The sequence below is a fragment of the Rousettus aegyptiacus genome, unplaced genomic scaffold, assembly GCF_014176215.1.
Source record: "Rousettus aegyptiacus isolate mRouAeg1 unplaced genomic scaffold, mRouAeg1.p scaffold_m13_p_16, whole genome shotgun sequence".
Classification (NCBI taxonomy): domain Eukaryota; kingdom Metazoa; phylum Chordata; class Mammalia; order Chiroptera; family Pteropodidae; genus Rousettus; species Rousettus aegyptiacus.
Genome location: NW_023416291.1, coordinates 5713565 through 5733832, shown reverse-complemented (window position 1 = coordinate 5733832; position 20268 = coordinate 5713565). Strand labels below are relative to the sequence as shown.

General features: G+C 40.0%; 1 long non-coding RNA gene across 1 annotated transcript in view; it reads right to left on the bottom strand.

Annotated features, from left to right (window-relative positions):
* Window positions 1-20119, bottom strand: part of LOC107512493 — a 43882-nt gene extending 23763 nt beyond the window's left edge. The window contains exons 1-4 of the long non-coding RNA XR_001597302.2: window positions 19410-20119; window positions 15871-15970; window positions 15104-15271; window positions 10731-10850 (exon numbers count right to left, since the gene is read on the bottom strand). This is a non-coding gene — a long non-coding RNA (uncharacterized LOC107512493). The remainder of the gene's footprint in view (window positions 1-10730; window positions 10851-15103; window positions 15272-15870; window positions 15971-19409) is intronic.
* Window positions 20120-20268: the final 149 nt, after the last annotated feature.

The window sequence follows — 20268 nt, the reverse complement described above, 5'->3', positions numbered from 1 at the left end:
ACAAGTGACAGAGAAAAAATAACCCATTTACATATTCCCTCTCTTCAGTGAGGCATACTGAAGGCAGTGGTCGTCTTCCGTCTTCCGCATGAAGGTGCTGGGTGGGGAACATGGTCTTTCTGTACTGGCCAGCTCCCCTGTGCTACATTTCGCATAACCATGGACACAGCCCTGGAGTGAAAGAAGGACCTGGCCCACACAGCAGCTGGTCTCCAGAGGATGGAAATGCTTAACACCTCTCTTCAAAAGTGGGCTAAGAAAAAGTGCGAGCCAGCAGCTAGAAATTGACTTCAAATAAACTACTGTTTCACAAATCTGTGGAGACAGTAAAAATTACCAGGGTTTCTGTTTAAACCAAACCATCTCTCAGAATTCTGACTGACTAGATCTGGCAAAAGCCCAGGAAATTATGTTTTTCACCAGCACTTCAGATGATTTTTATAATCGGGCAAGTTTTATAAACACCAAGATAAGAAATCTGCAATTTCAGAAAGAGAATCAGGAAGAGGGAGAGGCCAAAGGGAGTAACTTCTCCCCTGAGTTTGGAAATATGCATCGCTGTCCCTTCAGCAGAATAAGGTAGATTATTACTTCAGGCCCATCCAGTGCCTATCTTGAGCTGATAACTTTCCATGATGTCAACAGGACACAGTATGTCAAGATAAGAAGAGAATTTAGCTATTATGTGTAAAGGCCTATTGATACCCACAAACTCATTACATACAATGAAAATTTAGTGTCACGGGGCTATTCTTCAATGTGCTGGTGATGAAATCACAGTAGCCTCCCACCGCCCCCAACACACACACCAACAATCTCAACACTATAATGGTCAGCCAGAGTTCTAAAATAATAGATGAAAGCTGTTTAATGCAGCAAGTCAAAATGTAGGTACTGTTAAGAGCTAGTGTGAAGTGCGATCCTCAAATGAAATATAATTTTTCACAAGAATTCCTCTACCACAGAGGTGCTTTAGGAAACAAATCCAACAGCTTCCCAAGTATATGGCCTAGGCACGGAAGGAAGATGAAAACAGTTATTATCTGAAGGATTGAATTATAAGTGTAGTTTTTCTTTATTTATTTCCTTTATTGTTATTTTACTATAGATATGATAAATAAGAAATTACCAATTGCTAATGCATTCATTGCTATTCACTCATCACTATTCTGTCAAAAAGGAAATTAAAATATTCCTTAATGAAAAATGAGTCATTCCTAATGACTTCTTTTAATGAAGATAGTTTTGTCATAAACTGCATTTTCAGGCATAGAAATAATATAAGAAGTACCGAGAGTCATAGCCCAGTTTCAGAAAAGTACTTTATACAGTAAAAAATAGAATTAAATGCTTATTAAAATAGCACTGGAAAGTCTAAAAAACATAAAATATGCAACAGAAGTCCCCCGGGCAGAGGGAAGGGAGAGGTTAAATTTGAGAAGGTGAGGATGTAAAAGAGGTGTGGACAGGACCTGCAGTGTGGGAACGCACTGTGGAAAGGTGGCGAGGGTCTCTGCCACCATCCTCGCTGCTTGAGGCTGGGCCTCCAGAAAGTGTACTGTAGTTAGTCCCAGGAACCTTCTCCCTGGATTGCAGGGCTCCCTAACAGAAATGTACAGTTGGAACCATTCCATCTGTGCCTCATGGTGCTTTCATGTTTTGACAGAGGGAAAAGGAAGAGAAAGTGCCTAAATGTGGAATAGGAAGAATTACGACAAAAAGGATCCCAGGCAAATGGACAATAGATATATGAAAAGATGCTCAATGTCACTAATTATCAGAGAAATGCAAATTAAAACCACAATGAGCTATCACCTCACACCTGCCAGAATGGCTATCATCAATAAATCAACAAACAATGACTTGGTGAGGATGTAGAGACAAGGGAACCCTCTTGCATTGTCAGTGGAATTGCAAATCGGTATAGACATTATAGAAAACAGTATGGAGATCCCCCTCAAAATTAAAAATAGAACCATCTTATGACAGCAATTCCGCTTCTGGGTATCTATCTGAAGAAATCCAAAACACTAATTCAAAAAGATACATGCATCCCAATTTCATTGCAGCATTATTTACAATAGCCAAGATACGGAAGCAACCTAAATGCCCATCAATGGATAAATGGATAAAGAAGAGGTGGTACATACATACAAGGGAATATAATTCAGCCATAAAAAGAATGAAATCTTACCATTTGCAACAACATGGATGGACCTAGAGGGTATTATGCAGAGCAAAATAAGTCAGAGAGAAAAGACAAATACCATATGATTTCACTTATATGTGGGATCTAATAAATAAACAAACAAACAAGTAAAACAAAAACAGACTGATAGATATAGAGAACAAATTGATGGTTGCCAGATGAGAGAAGATTTGGGGGACTGGGTGAAAACGGGGACGAGATTAAGAAATACAAATTGGTAGTTACAAATTGGTAGTCAAGGGGAAGTAAAGAACGGCATAGGGAATATAGTCAATAATATTGTAATAGTCAATAATACTTTAATTATAGTCAATAATATTGTATGGTGCCATGTGGGTACTAGACTTATTGGGTGGATCACTTTCTAATATACATAAATGTCTAACCACTATGCTGTATGCCTGAAATAATATAATATAGAATACCACTTGAAAAAATAGAAATTAAAAAAAAAGATCCCAGACCCCAGGTTCTGGAGAGGCCTAGCAAATGAGGAGAAACAACTGGTATCAGAGCAAGAGGCTAGAGACCAGTCCTGTGACCGTGGGGAGAACAGTGGGAAAGGATACAGACCCCAAAGAGAAACTGGGAGGACTTGCAGCCTTGCTGCTCTGCAGTTTGTACAAACAGACAGATGCTGCTGTTTAAGGGTCCTCGATAAGGCTGCTCTCAGGCAAACCTGGCTGAGCTCATGCTGTCCTGTCTGGCACAGTCACAAGGATTTTCCTGTTTGGTCACAGCTGACTAAAGGACCTTTGCCTCTAGAGCATCTGTTAATGGAGACAGAACCCTCCAAAAGAAAGACAGGTGTTCAAGTCCAAGCCATTGGGAAAAACTGAACTTACGTTCCTCTCCCAAAGTTTAAAAATATGATGTTTGAAATTCGTGTTGAAATTCAAAGTGGCTTTTTTTGTTGTTTTTACTTGACTTTCCAAGGGAGGGCAGAAATTAACTTTTCTGATTAATATTTTCACTAAAAATAGTTAAGTTGGAATCAAATAGAAATTTCTCTTTATATTTTGGTTTGAGGTTTGATGTTCTTATTTTGAGAATAATGATTGGTTTTTACTTTTATATCTAATGGAAAAAAAAAGACAACAAAATCTCTTTTTAATTCTAGAACTTACTCTCAATCAAGAGTCAGATTTCTCCAAACTGTCATCCAGAATACATCCTTCAGTTTTAATGAGAGACTCTTGACATCTAGGGATAGGGTTGTTCTGCGACATCATGACACATTAGCCCAAATATCACCTCTCCTGGTTGTATTTCCCTGTAGTGGCTTTAGTACTATAAAAAACAATTTTAGAAATTGAGACACTGTAGGAGCATTTTAGAGACTAGAAAGACTAGAGAAGTGGTTAATATTTGAGGAGATAAGTATTTTCCACATCGTTACACATTATAAAATAACAGCTCTCATGTACTGAGTGCTTATATTGTTCTAAGTCTGTGTAAGTATTCTAACTATTGTTCTTGCATATAACATATAACATATCACACCACACCATAACTATTTGTGAATTTGAGAATATCTTACACTTAAGGGAACTTATGACCTAGAGAAATCAGATCAAGGCTAGTAAGTGGCAGAGCCAGGGTTTGAAACTCCCTGATTCCAGAGCCTATTTGCTCAGCTGCCAACCCTTCCCTGTCAGTGTGATATGAAACGTTCTGGGTTCATCTCCTCCAAGAGACCTTCCTGGCCAGCATCTCCAGCCTGCTCTGAATTGCATCATGACCTTTGTGTTTCCAAGCTCCTTATCAGTTATCTCCCAAAACGGGCTGTGCGTTCCTTTAAGATGGGTCCGTGGATTATTTATCTTTATAGCCCCAGCACCTGCCAGGGAGACTGACAGAGAGTTAAGAGCTTATGGGATGTTGAACTAAGAGATATCTAGGGAAGATGCCAGAATTAAACATTTTTATTATTATTCTGATGTAGAATCTAATATATGTCTACTTTCGTTTTATATAATTGACATTTCTATAATTACTTTTTTTATAATATGATAGTTGATATACATGAGTTGATTCCATTTCCAAGTAATTCTGCTAGAGCTTTTTGCTGCTGTCAGCAGTTCTAACATTTAAGACAACAACAGTGGTCAAATGAATGAACAACAGGGAACTATACACCGTATATAAAGTAGGAAGAATGCTAATTGTTGATTAAGAATGAAGGCCAGACTGTAAACAACCATATGGATATTTTGAGAGCTCCCATTTTCACAGTTAATGCTCTCCTCCCCTACAGGAAACACACTATAATGTGGTTTGCTTAGATCTCACTGAAGGGAAGACTTCCTGTCACCTACCTCCTCTTCCAGAGTCCCTGTTAAGCTAGGCTTTCTCTTTTGAAAGTACTCTTAACCTTTAATTTCAGGAAATCCCTAACATAACAGTCAAGACATACGGAAAATAATTAAATTAGAAGCCCAACTCCTGATCAGGAGAGCTGGAGAGCTGGAGAGCATAATAGTATATCTTGGCCCTGCACCTACCAGCTCTTGATCTTGAACAAGTGACTTGACTTCTCTAGGTCTCAGTTTGCTCCTATATAAAATGAAGGTGAAACAGCCCCTATTACATAAGGTTGTTGGGAGGATTTGGTGAGATAAAGTACGTAAGCACTTCCCATGTTGCTTGGCACACAGTTAAGTGTTCAATAATTGCCAGCTATTGCAGTCTGGGGATGGCTGAGCAATAGCAGCCATGTCCCACCCAACAGAACTGCCCTGTGGGTCAACCTCAGAACAGGCGCCAACACTGGAGAAACTTCATGTTCCATTGAGCACAGCAATAACGTGTAAGAGGAGTCCATATGGTATACAGATTGCGTAGATGCAAGTGACTAGTTTCTAGCCATATGATCTGGAAAAGTTGCTTAACCTCACGCCTCAGTTTCCTCATGTATAAGATGGTGATAATAATACATTATTGTGAGGGCTGAGTCTGTGAGTGTGCCACACAGGTCTGGCACATAACTGTATAAATTAGATGTTACTATTCCTGGCCCCTTTCAGCTATCACTTGTTACCCCACAGCTCTATGTTGAAGTAGACAGAGAAATGACATTTTATGTGCCACTGAGGGAAATTTAAAATATCTTCCTACATTTTTCAAATCATCTGAGATATCTTTTGCACTCTATAATTCTGTTGAAAAAGTTGGAGACCAACATATCAATAAACCCCTTTATGCTTTATAAAATATTTACTATTAAACTAAAAAGGCCTTGAGCAATACATGGCAATTCACAAAAAATCATAAGCCACCTATAAAAGTTCTGGGTCTCCTACCTCTAAATGTTAGAGAGAAAAAGAGAGACAGATCTGGCTCAGAAATGTTTTGCCAAGTAAAAATTGGCCCAAAAAGTGTTTACAGTTCTCATTTGATTATTTCTACTGTAGAAAAACAGTAGTTATGAGGACTTAAAGCAAAACTTTTGTTACATGCAAAGGAGATGGTACACATTACACACTAAACCGTTGTATAATTTCTGAATTAAGTCACGCCAAGTCAGGAAGCATCTAAGATAAAGCTGAAACACACCCCTCCCACTGGTGATCTGCCATTCCCGATAAAAAAACTGTCATGAAACCCAATCCTGGGCAAAGTGAGATCCTGGCAAAGGGCGCCTTCTCCATTTCCTTCTACAAATATCCGCAGCAGAGCTGCAGTGAGCATTTCTGCACTGTAGTGCTTTCAGAGTCACTAAGTAACTACCTCTGTCTATCTCTCTGTGTCTCTCTGTCTCTGTGGGTCTCTGTTTGTCTCTTTCTGCCTCTCCCTGCTTGACTGTCGTATTTTAAGCTAGACTTACTTAAATATTGAAGAATTCTAAATTCTAGTTCCCCTGATAATGTACATGTGTCAGAAAGGCACTGCTTTGGCAGTTATTCAGCAGCCTATGTAAAATGAGTCACAGTGCTCATTCTAGTTCCAGACAACTGATGTCTAGGTCACATATCAACTGCACTGGAGACAGCTCTGGACTCAGAGTGTCCCCTGATGCGTAGTGGTGGTGAGATAAGCCAGAACAGGGCAACCCAGAATCCTGTGAACAGACAGAGCCCAGGAACAGAGCTAGTGATGGCGAAGGGTCCCAAAACAGGTGACTGGTTTGGGAGATTCACGGGAGGCAAAAGGAAGATCTGGGATCTTAGCCAACACACCAAGCTGAGGTAGGGTGAGGGGGATCAGCTGGGGTTTGGTCATAGGACATGGCAAAAGTCAGTCACCACTAATAGTGAAGTGAGCCACATCAGATGATTTCAAGAATTAGTGGTGGTATGGATAAACAAATACACATAAATACATAAAACTATAAATGAGAGGAAAACTTTAGTTTAGAAATTATAGGTCACTAGCCTCATGTGTGTTTACCACTTAGAAGCTATGTGACTTTTGGCAAATCACATAACCTCGCTTATTTTGACAACTCTAAATGGAGGCAATACCTGTCATACCTGTTGCACAGGTTGTAAGAACCTGACGCAAGGACTGGTATAAAGTTTATAAATGACTGGATGAAGTGCTCTAGACCTGTGACACAGGGCTTCTCTTCTTTGTTGCACCCCTGAGGGGATCTGTGACTTCTGCCATACAGGGAAGCACCTGGGCTGGGAAGGTGTCAGAATCTGGGCAGAATCTGCCAGATTCTAATGCCCCAAGGCCTCACTCACCTCCCCAAACATACACTGCTTAGCGTCATTCCTCTAATCCCACAGAGTTTTCAATTATTCCATTGTCAATGTGATATTTGACTACTCTATTGTAAGCTGAAACAGAAGGCCTGCAGACAACATGGCCCACGGATGTGCTCTCTTTGGCCTAAACACCCTATCACCAAAAAAAATTACATATATTCTCTTCCGTTTTCAATATTTAAAAATCAGATCTCCATAAAAATTTAGTTTTCTAGCTTCTCTTGAAAAATCAAAACATCTAGCAACCCTGGCTCCAAACTCCCACAAGGTAACACTCACTTCAGGGAGCATCACAGGGTAAGACTGTTAAAACATAGGCTACAGAGCCCCCGCTCCCATCTCGAGTTTCTGATTCGGTGGGTCCGGATGGGGCTGAAAATCCACATTTCTAACAAGTTCCCAGGTGATCTTGATGCTGCTGGTCCAGGGACCAGACTTTGAGAACCACCTGCTAGATCACTGCGTGGGCTGCTCCTGTTAAGTAAGGATGCACATTCCCATTTGCCACTCATACTCCCCCCACCACCTTCAATTGTCAGTGGCAGTCTTTGTTGTCCTATATTGTGCAAAGCCACTGACTAAATGTGCCTGGTCTCCTAGGCATTTGAGCAGCAACCTCTGCTATTTGAGGGCAAGAACCCGCTTTCCTTCTTCACCTGCTTCTCCCACATGCATATGCACTCACTGTCCCACACAGTATCTTATACATAGCATCCAAATATGTTAGCTGATCTGAATTACTGCGTAAAGTCTGAACCTTTCAAGGCCTGAGCTTGAAAAACAGCAAGACTTTTAGGCTAGGAGGTGGTTTAATCCTTCCTCCCATTGTCTACTGGATCCAGATTCAGAGCAGGTCTATGCTGCCTCAAATGCGAAGGTGGGAGGCAAAGGGTAAAGCAGATCATTACATAAGGTCGGGCATATATTCTCCTGAGATTCACTTCTATTTAGCTTCTCAGCCCCAGTCCTTAGCCCTAAATCCCCCCAAAATAAGTTGCCATTTAGGAAAAGTGAGCAGTAAACAAACTACCTTCACTAACTGATTTTGTAATCACCAGGTTGAAGGCAGAGGGCAGGCCTGGTTGATAACTCTAGATCCCTTCTAACTTCCTTTTCTATGAGCCCATTAATGAAGACTTGGAATGAATTCTGTGTACATTTTGAAATCCACCCAAATGCAGGCCAGACTCTTCTCCCCAGTGGCCACCCCGCCCTCGCATGCTCTATCTTAGATCCTTGGTCCTAAGCCATGGTTTATGTAAAATGAACTCAAATTTAATTTCCACTAAGAGTTTAAGTGTTTCTCTTTTCAATAATGAAATATGGGCAGTTCATTCTAGAGATTCTGTAAAGGATTCTAGTCTACAAAGCCAAAAATGTTTATTCTTCTTTTATGGGCTTGACAGCAAATGAAAAGATTTGTTTCGCCAAGAAAGAATACCAAGGTAATTTGTGAAGACCTGGCCTCATTAAAATATTTTTGAAAGGTAACCAAAAAAGAAGAAACATCTAAATTAACTGTTAGAGGCCGCTCCTCTACTGTTAGAAAGTGGCCTCAGAGCAGGATTGCTATCACTTCCATTTTATGGAAAAGGGCTCTAAGGATTTTGACACCTCCTAAAGTTTATATACCATCAAAGACAGAGTCGAACTCACTCTCAAGCCCACAACCTCCCCATTACCAATTTATCTTCACCATCCACAGTTCTTATACCAAGGGCATATCTTCCCTCTAAACTGCCTCTAAAAAGCTTAAGAACTCAGAGGCTGAAGATGACCCAAAACTCAAAACACAAAATAAACTCCATGGTGATTGCTTCTTAAAACCAGGGAGAAAAACAGAAAATTAGCACATAGCAAATCAGAACAAAAGCATGTAAACACACTTTTTTAAGTGACAAATGCCTCCCAGGACAGAAAGGCTTTGCTTGAATATAATAACAAATCCACAGAAAGAACAGATCTTTCAGAAGGATATTGAGAAGTAGCAGCCAAGGTAAAAGAGCCTGAGACAAAAGTTATCAAAGTACATCGAGCACCCTCCAAGCAGAGTTGTGGCTGGCTGTCCAATTCTTAATAAAGGGAGATGCCTAAAACCCGTCATTTTGAGGAAGCCCAAAAGCCATGAAGTGACAGACTGACAGATTTATCACTTAAAAATTATTTCTATAAGGTACAAGATTCCTTAAAAATACAAAAAGTGAATAAATATTTGAACACATCAGAAAAGGGTTAATATTACCATTACTATAAACACCCCCCATGGCCCCCCCCAAAAATAATTAAAGACAACAACCCAACAGGAAAAATGGACAGCAGAAGAAATGAACAGACAAATTGTGGAATAGAAAATGCAAATATCTCAAAATAACAGAAATTCTCCACCTCACCTGTAGTCAGGAAACATGCAAATCAAACCAAAGGTGCACTATTTTTACTGACCACAGTGTCAAAAGGCACACACACGAACCCCACCACCACCTAAATATATAAGTATCATGAGGACTAGTGAGGATACAGGTAACAGATACTGTCCCATGTTTCTTAGGAGTGTAAAAATGTTATATAATCCTTGGAATATCATTTGGCTATATATAATAAGATAAACGTGCCCTCTGAACTCAAATCCCACTTTGGAGAATTAAAAGTGAGTAATTTTAAGAAGTGGGGCAGGGGGGACTCAACATTCATCAATACTAGAATGACTGAATAAATTTTAGACATCCATATAAACATTGCACAGTTATTAAAAATAACAAAAATAGCATTCCTTGGGAGATAGTAAAGGGCAGTGGACTTAAGAGCCACGTTGCCCAGATTCAAATTGCTGTTCCAAAATTGCTGTGCGATCTTGGGCAAATGTATCACATCTCAGTTCCTTGTCCACCTGCTGGGGCTAACAGTGCCACCTTACAAGGTAGTTTTGAGATAAGCATAGAGCCTGGCATCCCGCAGGTACTAGAATCATGTCCATGATACATTGTTTGGAGAGAAAGAGAGGTAGAACTGCATATGCTGTATAGCATTAATATACTTCAGTGAAAAGTATATTTTAAAGCACACTACGTATGTATGTGTGTGTGGTGGTGAGATGAAAGGAGAAAGTTTTATTTTATTTGCCCATCTCTGTGTTGCTTGACTTCTTGCAAAGAACATGAATTACTTTTATAGTTTGGAAGAACAATCAGTAACATTTTTTTGAAAGTGGGGTGAGTTAGGGTGCTAGCAGGGGTGGGGAATACACAGGGTAATTAAAAGACCAGGGAGTGAATCTGGACACTGAGCAGTGTCTGGTCTGGAGCACAGAGGACACGATGGAGAGCAGCAGGTATGAGGCCAAGGGTGGGCGAAAGAAGGGTCATGTGTTCAAGAGAAAAAGAATGTGGACTTTAACCAGATAGATGTCTGTGGAAAATTCTCTGGAAGAAAGAAATGCAAAGTATTAGCTGTACTATGGCAATGTGAAAGAGGTACTTCACCTCTCCATCAAAACAAAAACTTTCAGTGGCTCCCTATTGCTCTTTATTAGGGATAAAGACCTACATCCATGAATCTTATCACCAGCCTCTGACCCCACCCTGCTCCACTACAGCCACAATGAACTGCTCAAAGTTCTTAGAAAGCTCTGTTCTGTCCAGCTTCTAGTCCTTGCTCAGGCTGCAGCTTCTGCCAGCAGTGCCCTTCCCCCATGCCTTTCCTTGTTTTGCCTGGATAACTCCTAAAACCCATCTCCAGAAAAGCTCACCTCAAATCCCCAAGGCCCAGTTTCTCTTCCAGGTTCCCCCTCCCCACGTCACCCAAGCACTAACCTTTTTAAAAGAAGTACTTCTAACATGGATTTGTAATCGTCAGTTTGTCTGCCTCCTCAGCTAGACTGCGAATCCTTAAGAACTGGTGCTTGATATTATTCCTTGTTGGTTCTTCAGCACCTAGCACAGAACGTAAAACATGGTCGGAAATCTATAAATATTTGTTAAATAAATGTCTTTAACTATATAAGCCATTTAATTATCCTTTCTTATATTCCATGTTTTCTCAAAACGTTTCTTATTCCTTGTCCTACATTTGTGAGCCCATAGGCAGAAAATCCACAACAGATGATATCAGTGCAAGTCTGAATCCATGTGATGGTTATATTGCTTACTGAAAACTAATAAATTGGTATAGGGATTTTGCATGTCAGTCTTGAATCTTGGTTAATGTAAGTTCTGCCCTGAAGTAAAAAACCTCCATGTGCTGGCAAAAGCATATGTGTAAGCGTTCAAAACGAAGGGCTACAAATCTGAACTATGGCAAATGACTAGGGAAAAGGCCTCCTGAGAGGCCTTTCCTGGCTACATATGGACTTTGATTCATTCGCTCATTCAGCAGATACTTAAGAACCATGACAGCCCCGCCTCCCCCCACACACACATACACACACACACATACATTCTAAGTTTTGAGGATATAGCAGGGAATAAGACTGATGAGCCCTACCATCATAGAATCGCATTCTACTGAGGGTTAGCAGAGGGATAGATAATAAATATGTAAAAATAAGATAATTTCAGGTAGTGCTAAATGCTAAGAAGACAATTAAGCAGGACAGGGGATGATTAAAATTGGGGGAGAGTTTGTGAGAGCTCTTTAGATATATGGTCAGGATAAGGCTTCTCTGAGGTGTGGACCTAAGTAACGAGAACAGACAGTCATGAAAAAATCTGGAAGCAGAGAATTCCAAGCCTAGAAAAGAGAAAATGGAAATCTCTTAGGTAGGAAAAGCTTGGAGTACTTGGAGATAGAAAATCAATATGACTGAAGCATAATAAACAAGGAAGGTAAATTTAAAGTGATCAGAGGGTCAATGTAGAATAAATTAGACAGGCCATGGTAAGGAATTTGGATTTTATTCTTATTGGAAGGGAAAGACATTCATGAGGTATAGGTAAGGAAGTGATGAGTCTGATTTATATTGTTAAGAAGCTAATGACAGAGAATGAACTCTAGGAGGGCAACAGAAGAAATCAAGAGGCCAGGCAAGAGGCTACTGTCATAGTGCAAATCAAAGCTACAGATTGGCTTGTACTAGATGGTAGCAGCGAACACGGTGAGTAGTAGTCAGATTTGGAATGATATTTTGGAAGAAGAGTCAAAAGTACTTGATGTTAGGTTGGATGTTGGAGGCAAAAGGAAAATAAGAATCAAAGTTGTGATCTTTTGGTTCTTCTCACTGGAAATTCCAGCACCTACTTGCTGCTAAAAAGCAGTGTTCTAAAGAACTTCCTTTCAGGAACCATAACAAAGTCAAAGCCAGTCAAAATTTCTGCTAGTGTAGCACAATTATCTACACCAATTTACTGTAGAGGATTCAAGAAGAGTTTGCTTTGCATTAAACTAAAGCTTTAAGCTTCAGATTTGTTTGGCTATCTAAAAAAGTAATTCATTTTCTAAAGACCCAACTGCTTACAAAACATAAATTTGCGTCTCATTAAAAAAGTGCCATTTCCTTAAAATATCAAAGTTCTATAGGCTCAGAGCTTCTATTACAGTTATCACTTTTTATTTTGCTTTATCGTATTTTCTCATATGATAGCCACATTTCATACTGTTTTACGAATGTTAAAACAAGGGCTCAGAAGACTAGGCAACTTACAGCATAGGAAGAGACAGAAGGGCAAGCCTGACTCTCTAGTCAACCCCTTCATGTAAAACTCTGGAGACACTGTATCTTGAAGAACTGTTTAAGGCTACAGAGCAATTCTCTTCCTCCTGAACTTGACTCTTCCAATATTTTTTATATATTGTCCAGTGATAGTCCCTTAGAAAATAACATTTTGAAAACAAACTATAATTATTACTATGCCTTAATCTATAAATTATATACAAAATATTATTAGGAAAAAAGCAAGCAGAGTTTAATATAATTTCGTGGTTAAAAAAAAAAAACAGGAAAATTCACAGTACTTATGTTAATATGCACAGTACTGTTGAGGATTGAGTGTTTAGGGTTTAAGAGACTCAGTAAACTACATCCCTCTTCACACCAAGTTGTGATTCAACTGAAAAATAGGCATAAGAGTAGACAGCTGAGAACTCTCATTCTTCCTGATAAAGCTGATGCTGGAGACAAGAAGGCACATTAGGCCTCCCTACACTGAACCCTGAGACTAGGCAATCTAACTCTGCGCTGCTGATGGCGGAGCAAGACAACCAAGACTCTCCCCTCCGCCCAGCTCCAAGACCTTTCCCTGTAAAATCTGAAGCATAAAGGAGTGGACCAGGAGACAGGATTCCTTACCAGCAGCCTGGCTCCCAGAGGGGAACTGGCCAAGAAAGAGCTTTCTTACCTAGTTTTTCACCATCTAGCAGGTCACTGGATGGGGAAACAGAAGCGATGACCCAAGAGGCCAGAGATTTTAACAGAACCCCTTGCGGTTACACCACATCCCTCGCCTCCTTTTATTCTCTTGACCTAGAAGTCCTCAAACTGGAGTAAGTCTACCCTGGGAGTCTACAAGTACTTTCCAAGAAGAACACAGGCACAGATAACTTTAAGGGAATCATTTCCATTTATTCAACTTTCACCTACTCTTTCCTAAAATTGAGTTGCTGAAATATGACTGAGGTTGTGATGTCACAATTCTATTTTTCCAATTCCCTTAAAAATCATTCTTTTCCCCCTTATAAAAGACAGGTATCCTATGGCAAGTTGCTCCCATATGCAAAAATCCTCTAAGACACCATACAAACAAAATGATTCTAAATACTGATATCGACATTTAATTTAATCAAGACATGATAAGCCTACACAAGGATTTCCTGGTTTTCCTTATTTTATACATATTTCTGTTAAAAGAAAAGCATGGTGTTAGAAATTGGGTATTTTGTTCTGTGTTGGGATATTCTAAGTTCAGATATGTTGTAGAGTAGAGTAGCAGGCGTTATGATCTTTTGTCTAATATCATTTTCTGTTCTATTCTCAAATGATGTGGAAGAATATTGCTGAGATAAAGAGAAATGCTGAAGAAGTTTGAGCCCTACTTCCTCTGGGTAACAAACTCACAGCAAAGTTTCATGCTCCATATATCTATCTCATAATTCAAATATGGAAGATTTGTGGGAAACACTGCACAATCTCAGTCAGCTACACATGCTCTGTAATGAGAAAAAAACTTATAAAACCTCATTCCCCTGTGTCTCAGTTGCAAATTTCAGGTGATCTCAAGGAAAAGGATGTTAAAAAATTCCAAATTTCCTTCTGACAGAAAAGTGTTACAAGTAAAAGGAACATATATCAGAGGTAAATTACTGTTTTATATTTTCTTGAAAAATTATTCAGACTCATAGGAGAAAATACTTTCATTAATTTTTGCCTAAAGATTACTGAATATGGTAAATCTATATTTTTTAACTTAAACATTCTGCTCATTGTCACCTGTCAACCATTTTTCATCTCATTATTCATCCCTATCTTTTATGTAATAAATTTAGATTTAGATAGTTTTCTATTGTAAATAATATATTAACAATAATCATTTATTCATCTTTTGTAAGCTCTGCACTGAATAGTCTCTCAACTGTTTTACTATTCTGTCTCCTATCAAAAAATTAGATCCACCTATAGATTCATGAACTAATTGGAGAGGAGAAGCTCAGTTCATTTAATTCAGAGACATATTTCCAATAAAATTTAAGTTCCCTTTAGTAATTATTTATAAAACTTAATGTACTTATAAACAATTAATAATTATTAATTATTTCAATAATAACTAAATAAAAAATAATAATTATTAATAATTTTTGACACTTAGAATCTTTTGGGCATAGACAATTTTTTAATTATAAACAAATTTTTATTGCATAAAAGAATAAAGTAAGCAAAAATATATACTTGTGCATAAAATATATTTTTAAAACTGTGGGGAAGTAGAATGAAAACACAAATTCAAAGAGAAAAAAGAATATAAAATTTCTATAAAAATGAATGATAGTGAGTATTCAATTTCTATGAAATTTAATTTAAATGCATTTTAAAGTGACATGCCCTTTTTATTTTAAAATATTCATATCTATATTATACCAAAAATTATATCTTTGCAGCTAAGGATAAAAAAATTTTACATGTCAGCTTAAAAACTATACTTGGGAGGTATATCAGCAAAAATGTATGAAGACCATTGCCTCAACCCTTTCCGCTTACCCACTGAGATAGACTTGGGACATGGTTATCACCCTTTGATAAGAAGTCAGCAGTCAATTAGGGTAGTCCTGCTTCCATCTTCATAAGGCCACTTCTCCAAAGTGATTTCACTGCTTTTGCGGGACCTCCTAGGACCACTGGTAAAGTAGATTTTGTTCCCAGAATGCCCTGAATGGGTCAGAACAATACACCGATTAAGTTGTCTTCAATGCTATTCTGAACTCAAGGCTATAATTTACAGTCTGTCCTACCGCAATCTCAAATATGTCCCACTACCTTAATCAATATAATCAGAAGTTTAAAAAAAAAATCAAATGATAATATAAAAATACGCTAAAAGAACCAACAAAATTGCCTCAATTTGATTATGAACCCCTCTCAATATGAATGTTCCAAGGAGAAACAAAAAGTTCAGAAATTAAATTATCATGTTCTTCCAAATTATAGCTCAAAGTAATCAGTACCAGCTTCATGTTAAAGTCCAAAATTATCAATGTCCCACATTGAACTTTGTTGCTCTTGTGAACTAAAGTTCAAATAACATGTTTTGCTATTCCCTGGCAGTGAACTTAGCTCCTAAAACCAAAGCTCATTTTCCCCAGAGGGCCTATATAGTTAAAATAATGCCAGGCCTCCCTTGGAATGGGCAGGACCCTGTCAAACTTGAGGTATAAAGCAGCAGAGCTGAAAGCACTTTATGTGGGTGACCCAGCAGCTCATGTGAGAAAGGGGAGAGGAAGCAGGTGGGCTGCACGTGCCAAACTTACGCATCAGGGAACTTGCTAGTAGCACTGGAATAGAGTATCAAGTGTTAGTGGCACCCCTTCTTTGTTTCAAGAAACATCTGTAGGAAAGCATCATTTTCCCCTAAAATAGAGAAACAGAACCAAATTTCAAGAAACAGTCTCTCTTATTTAAGACATATTTATTGAGCTCAAATATCTGAGCTAGATTTGCTGGGAGATTCATAAGTGTATCAGAGCTGGATGCTGCCTAACTACCACTAACATTTTAACATTTCTATATATGTCAATGTGACATATTTTAGGTTTTCGTTACAGCAATGCTTTACTTCTGGTACCATTTTTTGTATTAGTTTACATTAGGCTTTGTTTGTTACAAAACGACCCCAAATATATCAGTGACTTAGAATAACATTGACATATTTCTCATTCATACTGCCATGCGTATTAGCCAGGGGCGTTTTCCACTTTGTCCTGACTCTAAGACCTTGGCTGTGGAAGCAGCCACCATATGAAACATTGTGGGTATAGTAAATTAAAAAGTGCCACAAATTCTGTCAATCCTCTCCCCAACCTTTATCGAGAGGCAGAGTTTATGTTGCCTCCCCTTGAAACTGAGCTGGCCCTATGACTACTTTAACCAACAGAGTGTGTCATTTCCATGCCTAAGACCCACAAAAACCTGGCAGCGTTTGCACTTTGAGTCCTGAGCTATCATGTAAGAAGTCAGCCTACTCTGTTGGAGAAGCCACGTGAAGTGAAGCCCTGAGATAAACCTGGGAAGGAGAAAGGCTTGGACATTCTAGTATCCCAGTCAAGTCTCCAAATTACTCCAGCCCCAGACAACACCTGGCTGGAATCATATGAGAGACGCCAAGCAAAATTAGGCAACTGCCCACGAGCCATCCAACCCACAAAACCAACAGAGATAATAAAATAATTTGTTTTAAGTAACTAAGATTTGGAGTGGTTTGCTATACAGCAATAGACAACTAAAACATTCCATCACTGTGCCAAAAGGAAAGAGATCATGAGAAACTGTACACAGATTCTTAATACTTTTGCTTGGAAGCGACACAGATCACTTCCTTTTCATTGGCCATGTTGAGTTCTGAAAAGGAAATGTAAGTCTACTATGTGCATGGAAAGGAAATGAAAATATTCAGTGACGAAGTACTAGTATCTCCTAGAGACAAGTCAGGGCTAGAGAGGCCTGTCCTCCATAGAGATGACAAATGAATCATTCCTACATGAAATCTCAAGAAAGAACACAGATGACAACAGATGTTTATAGATGACCTCCGGGCAAGGGAGGGGGGGCTACAAAGAGGAAAAGGAGGGTAGAAAAGAGTTAGAAAGAGAACATCTACAAAGGCAAAAGGAGAAAATTTAAGACCCAAAGGGGAGCTTCAAGAACAAATAGTCAAAAAGAGCATAAAAGGCCAAAATTGGTCACGTAGGCAAAGAATGTATAAAAATTCAAAGAAGAGATCAGTGTGGGCTGATGTAGTCACAGGTGTGGGACAAAGTGAATTAGCAAAGAAAGGGGAAGGTGACAGAATTTAGATGGTTGGAAAGGAGGGCACTCTCAGTGAGAGAATAGCATGAGAAAACTCTTGGAGTGGGGAATGAAGTCAGCAACTGAGGGAAAGGGGAATACATATTGTAAAGGGAAATGTATCCCTATAACAGTGTGTCAGGGGTAATAGAAAAAGTGGATTAGGTTTGCTTTGGAAGGGGAGGGCACAGGAGCTGTTTGTGGGTCTATGAAGGCCTTTGAGTTAACTGAGATTTCTGAGTTCTTTTCTTTAAATCGCTGGGAACCACTGGAGACAGGTGTTTTGAGTGAAGGAAATCAACATACAGGACTAGTCTCTTCATGTAGGAACAAAGGAGGCAATGACACAGTAGGCAACCAGTCGGAAAGTTACTGCACTATTCAAAGCAGGAGTATCCTACTGGGAGAGACTGTTACCTAGTGGGGGGAAAAGGAAGAAGTCCTTCCTAGACCAGTTCAAGGGGACTGAGAAAAAGTTTCTCAGTTTAAAAAATATATAAAAATTAAAAAGAGGAAAGGATTCAAGTGTAGAGAAATTGATATATAATTTCTCAAGGATATAACAATGTTTAAATTTTTACTTTCCATGGCAGACAATGTTGGTTATCGACACAACATTCCCCCTACCCTACTTACTTCCGTGACAACAAACCTTCAGTACTGCTCAATTCCTCTCTTTCTTCCAAATTGATCAGGGAAATGAAAGCTACACACATAATTCAGCTCCAAGGTAAATCTTGATTGGTCTAAACCAGTGGTTCTCAACCAGTATCATCTAAGGAATATGTATGGGGTGGAGGGGAAGACGGTTGTTCTTTTGGAGTTACAATGCTTGGGGTGCACTACTTACATTTAATAGGGCGGGTCCAATGATGCTAAAGGTCTGGCAATGCACACCACAGTCCTGCATAAGAACTGCCAAAAGCCAAGTAACACTAACCCATCGTGGCAGTCCCATGCCCTTTGTCAGTTACTGCTTTGGGAATAGCTAATGATCCACTTCTGGCCAACAAGATACAGAGCGGCCTGCTACCAAGCCTCTGGCGTGATTTTTTTCTGCCAGTTGTTGTCCAAACTGTATGACACCTCAGACTGCTAGAGCCATATTCTCCCCCCAAACTAGCTCCTTCCCAATTGTCCTGTTTCCATCACTGGTACGGCCATTTCCTGTTACCAAGTTCTAATGCAGTTTTGACTTCTAACCTTAAGATGACCACTCATTCAGATATGCCTGGGATAACAATGTGATTTTACTCCTGTTCTCCCAGTGTAATTGATAGTGACCCCTTTCACTTTTAAAAGTATTCCAGATTGGGGGATACATTATATGGTTACTCACTTATTCTGTTATATCCTGTTCACTCTGCCTAAAGAAAGTATCCCTAAAGAAGGAGGCACCAAACTGCAGCCTGTGGACTGTTTTTGTACAACCAGAGAGCAAAAAAAAATGCTTACATTTTTAAATGATTGAAAAAAAATCAAGACTATTTGATGACACCTAAAATTATATTAAAATTTTAGTGTCCATGAATAAAGTTTTATTGGAACACTGACATGCTTATTCCTTTATAGTCTGACTGCTTTTTCACTACAAGTTAGAATTGAGTAATTATGACACACAGACAATACCTAAAATATTGTTTGGCCCTTTATCAAAGTCTGCAGACCCCTGCTCTAATGCTACCATTAGTTCTGATTTCCCTCATTTCTTGCACAAACACAGTAGCCTACTACTAAGTGGTTTTCCATTCTTTCCCCATCTCCAATCCTTCATACACCTGGTTGATAAATCTCCCCAGAGAAATTTCGATCCCGTCATTTGCCCCTTCAGTATCTTCTGTTGCTCCTCAAACTGGGCAATACAATGTACAAACCCATCCCGGATAGTATAGACTACAATCTGGTTTTCCAGACTTTGCTGTTCACTACTTAAAGCCAAAATGAACCACTTCTTGTTTCCTTAATAAGCACTCTTTGGGATCTACCACAAGCTCCCATTGCTTACCCAGGTCTCTCCTCCGTCCCCAATTCCTCAGATTAAAGGAAAACTGTTATTTACTTCCTCGATACACCTTCGTTCATTCATCACACTGCTAGTTCACAGCAAGTAGTTCTGGGGCGTGGGGGGGGGGCGGTGGTGACTCAGCGACACAGAGCACGGACGAGGGCGAGAGAAAGTCAAACGAGTTGAGTGCGTGAGGTAAGGGGTGAGGCTTCAGAGGCCACTTTTCAACTGAATTTTAAGGACTCGAAAGGCTAAAACTCTAGAAGGACCACTTCATCCTACCCACGTCCCTATCTCCGGAGATACTACAATTTAAGTAATAACGACACCTTTAGTCTAAAACCTAAAAGAAAATTCTCCAAGAGCAGCCTTGGACAAAACCACCAGGGAGTGGCGGTTCGGTGGCACGGTGGGCAGCACACTGGGGCAGGCTCCGTGCACTCTCCACACCAGCTCGTCGCCGACACTTCTGGTACTAGTTTTGTCTGGCAGCTCACGTTCCCGGCTTCCGGAGAGGCGCGACGGCCCAGGGGAGAAAAACGCCCCTCACCAGTTTGTGCCAGCTGTTAAAAGTCTGTCACGGCCGCCCACAAGTCACCAGCTCGCGCCTTCGGAAGGGCGTTCCGGGCGGACCCCGCCTCCGCGGCCGCTCCAGCGCACGTGAAGGTCTCAGGCGGAGCGACCGCCAAGAGGCGGGAGTTGGTAGACGCGAAGCCAGAACGGAAAGGAAAACGATTCCAGGGCGCACGCGCACAGCGTGGGGGCGGGGCGGAGCGCGCCTCCCCGAGGGCTCACAGAGAGGCGAGCGCGTGGCGCTCCGGGAGCCCACGCACGCGCCGTAGCCTCGCCCCGCCCGAGC